We start from the raw sequence: 4,168 nt of genomic DNA, 5'->3' as shown, positions 1-4,168 counted from the left end.
AAAATATTTTGATAGATTTTATTACTTAAAATTACTTAATTGCTTTTATCATGATCCCTCTTTATCTGTTCTTTTGCTTTTTGTAGTTCTAGCTAAGGTAAAAAAAAAAAAAACAAAAATCCATGGAAATTCCCAAAAGAGTTAATAAATGTCCAAGTGTACGCTGCTCAGAGTAGCCTGCTGGAATCTCACTGACTACATTTGTCCAGATCATCCCTACCCGCCAGTCACTGAGCCACCTCAGCTATTGTGTCTACTGTAATAGTATGGACGTGCTTGTGTTCAGGTAGTCCCTTTGTTCTTTAATGGCTCCAAGGTGACAAAGCCAAAGGTTAGCCAGAAGTGCTTCCTTAGTGGAAAGATGAATATCAACGTTGGCTATCTTGCTGGAAGTTGGAAGTTTCAGGCATCCACTGAGGGTCTCAAAACTGTCTTTTCCACAATGAGAAGGTAGTTTAATTAAAACTGTAAATTTTAGTTACATTTTAAACTATACTTCAGAACACAGCTATGAGTAGCCATCTTACAGAATGGAGAATTTTTAGGGGTAATTCAAGTGACCTTATTTTTCTCTCAAATTCCTGTGTTTCTGTTGTGGAAGCTCAGATCTGTAGGGTGAATAAATGTTCTTTTGGTGAAAGGAACAGTAACAAAATTGTTTCTGTATTTTAGTGGTAGAAAGCAGCCTCATAACGTTTTGCTAGCTTTAAAATGTTTTAATATTCAGGGGCAAGATGATAAGTCTAATAGAAATAAATATATAGAATAGAAGAGACAGAAAACCTGAATTTCAAAATTCTTGACAAGCATTTGGAACTGAAAGTTTGGGAAATGTAAAATAATTTCTAAACAAATAATTTGGAAATGTGGTGGAGAAAAGATTTTGAAATTAAAATTTCCTGTATGAAATTCTAAATGTTATAATAGCAACATTAAATATTTTTCTTGGTCCTTAATAACATTAATAAAATCAGCACACTTAAAATCTTAAAAAAAAAAAAAAAAAAAGATAAAGAGAGAGGGCGTATGTTTTGGTAGATGTGTGGTGAAGTGCAGGGGCAGGGGATGCTTCTGCAAGCCCATGCTGAGGCATCCCTTCCCCTAAGGGACCAGCCACATGACGTTGTAGTATAGAATAGAGTTTATTCAGGGAAGGGGAGTTAAGAGGGTAATAGAGGCAGAGAGAGGCAGGCCATGAGCACGTGTAGAGAGAGGGAGGAAGGGAAGAGAGGACAAAGCAAGAGCAAGAGAAAGAGGAAGGAGACAAGCAGCCCCTTTTATAGTGAGTCAGGCACACCTGGCTATTGCCAGGTAACTGTGGGGCGGAGCTTAGACAGAATGCGAACACCTGGGCAACCATGTCATCATAATCCACATGACAGGAAGTAGTGTTGTCCACAGCAAAGCTGGTGGGAAACTGAAGGTATGTTGCCAACTGCATGACAACACAGGGCAAGTGAAGCTGAGGGCTTATATGCCCTCAGTGACACCCACCAAGGGACTTTCTGTGATGAGACTTGATCCTGGGTAGACTGAGCAGATGTCAGGTCCTAGCCATGGATGTGGCATGGAATGAGCGTTTGTCTCAAATGCTCCAAAGTCCTGCAATGTATGTGGTTCTGTAGCCAGAGAAACCAAGAACAAAATAGTCCTCAGTGCTGCCGTGGTGGGGGTGTGAGAGGGTAGGCCTGGTTTGAAGAGGATGTGGTCCATTTCTCCAGATTCCTGGAGCCAGTGACATCCTGTGAAAGCCCAGAATTCACCAAGTTTGTCAGTGACCACAAGATTAATTCCACCCCACAGCATCTGAAGAATAAGATCCCTGGCTTCAGCAAGGGATACCGGTAAATCCCACACTGGTGTTCGGGGACTGTGGGACCAAGTGTTGTGGTATAGCAGCTAGGATTGTGCTCTCAATCTACCCGAGACTTATTCAGCCTCATATAAGCCTTAGCCTCTTTATATAATCCTGGACACCCATAGGGGCAGCTTTGCCTCTGAGGGGTCATGTGGCAATATCTAGGGATACTTTCCTTACCTTTGAGTGTGTGACTGCTGACATCTCACAGTTAGGGGCCAGGGGTCTAATGATCACCCTGGGACACACAGGACAAGCTCCATCATGTGCTCTGCCTCAATAGCCAGTGTTGAGAGACAGCTGGCTGTAAGCCCCAAAGATTCAGGTTCTGAATTTCCAAAATGTTTTCAAATTCCAAATTCGTTCATTGAAGCTAATCATACTAGTTCCCATATTTAAATAATTATATCTTAGAAACCAAAGTAGAACATTTGAGGTAATGCATAACCGGGTGGGGAGGAGGCAATATAGAATCACTCTCTTTTTGGGCAGCTTTCATTAAATTTGGATGAACTTATCACATCATGGTGTGAATGAAAGATTAAGCCCCAAATAAGACCAGTATGACGTTTGCCTGTGACCCATCACCTCAGCATATCCCCTGATCTCCCCACATTAGCAACCGTGGCAAGAGCCCAGGCCGTACTGCCTGTAAACACAATGTCAACTGAAGGAGAGGCATGTAATTACACCAGGCAGGAGACAGAGCTCACCAAATTGCATGTTTTCCAGCTTCCTACTTCACAGTTTAATAATATCGCCTGTAATTATAGAGCACTACGGCGTGTGATGTCACGGACACACTCGATATGTGCCTTGGGGATCTTCAGTGGCCCCGCTATACATTCCAAGGCTTCCCCTGTGCGCAGAATGCTCTAGCCTCCCTGTAGATTTAATTAGTCAGAAGAGCAAAGGAAGCAATAAGACAGCTGCCGCAGAGGCACCTCCAAACCAAACACAGTGGCTCCACTGACAAGAGACACTCATTCGCCCAGAGCCTGTGAAGATCCTTCAGCAAATCATCTCTAGCTGGAGCAACATGCCCCAAGTGGGACCTGGACTTCCCCACAAGCACCGCTGCAGGTGTCCCACTGTAGCATCCTGTCCCTCTGACTTTCCTGTAGATGTTCCAGGGATGCCATAGCAAGGATGCACAGCCCAGAGTAGAACAAACTCATTGCTCACTGATGTGGAACCCAAATGTCTGAGTTGGAAACGTTGTTTGCATCAAGACTCTGAGAAGAAACCTACTCTAGGCCACTTTCTGTGGTTTGTGGGTGGCCATTCTCCTACTTCTCTCACCCACATGACCCTTGTCTGACGGAAATCATCTAAGTGAAGAATTCTTTCCTGTCGAGTCACTCGAAGGGTTCAGTCTATGGTCACTTGGTGACTCCCACTCCTGTTGTGGAGGAGAACATCGTGGAAGCTGAAATGTGTGTGTGTCGGGGGTGGGGGGAGTTTCATGGCATACAGCCAAAGCTAGAAGTATGTGAAGAGGCCACGGTAAGCCACGGCCTCCAGGAGTGTGCTCCTAGATGGTCCATACAACTGGGCCTCTCACTAATGCTATCATCAGGAATCCTTCAATGCATTAAGCCATTCACTGAGCAGAGCCCTCAGGATCTGGTCAGTCCTTGAGATGCCCTCACAAACACACTAGAGACATGGCTGGATGCTTTGTCCTCTCCATCTCTCATTGGCATTGTAATTTGTGGTGAGGTCTCACTCTGTAACTCATGCTGGTCTAGATAGGCAGCTTAGGGCAGCTTTGAGCTTTCAACCAATCCTCCTGCCTCAGCCTCCTGAGATCTAAAGTGTAAGCTGCCATGCCTGGCTCTCAGGTCCTCCTTAGTTCAGTCAAGTTGCCAGTTAAGAGCATTCACCTTTTCTCTGTGTCTTTTTACACTGTCTTCTCTCCATGTATGTTTGCCTGTGTCCAAAAGTCCCCTTCTCATGAGAACTGAGGTCCTATTGAATTAGATAAGACCTTGCCCTGATGACTTTCTTATAACTGGATTACTGTAAGTGGATTACATAGACCCTACTTCCAAATAAAGCCACACTTAAAATATAGGCATCGAGTTCGCTTTATATTTTTCAAAGGAGACACAATCCAACCCACCATTCCAGTACTTCTTTTACTGGACTCCTCTTTCACAAAGGCTCTGTACAGAGTCGTGCCTGCCAAGGGTCCCAGGAAGTAGCAGGCATTTTCAAGGACAGTCCTACCAGAACCCAGTCTTATGCTGCGTGCATTTCCACTTACACTAAATGGTGAGAGAAATTTGTGCCACTCGAAGTGTTGAG

The 4,168-nt window shown here is 44.2% G+C and overlaps 1 long non-coding RNA gene across 1 annotated transcript; it reads left to right on the top strand.

Moving 5' to 3' along the window:
* Nucleotides 1-1,449: 1,449 nt before the first annotated feature.
* LOC116083428 lies at nucleotides 1,450-3,934 on the top strand. Its single transcript, XR_004115706.1, has 2 exons — nucleotides 1,450-1,844; nucleotides 2,632-3,934. It is a non-coding gene; the product is annotated as an uncharacterized LOC116083428 (long non-coding RNA).
* Nucleotides 3,935-4,168: the final 234 nt, after the last annotated feature.

The sequence above is a fragment of the Mastomys coucha genome, unplaced genomic scaffold (genome assembly GCF_008632895.1).
Source record: "Mastomys coucha isolate ucsf_1 unplaced genomic scaffold, UCSF_Mcou_1 pScaffold8, whole genome shotgun sequence".
Lineage (NCBI taxonomy): Eukaryota > Metazoa > Chordata > Mammalia > Rodentia > Muridae > Mastomys > Mastomys coucha.
This window is presented reverse-complemented; position numbering and strand designations above follow the sequence as displayed.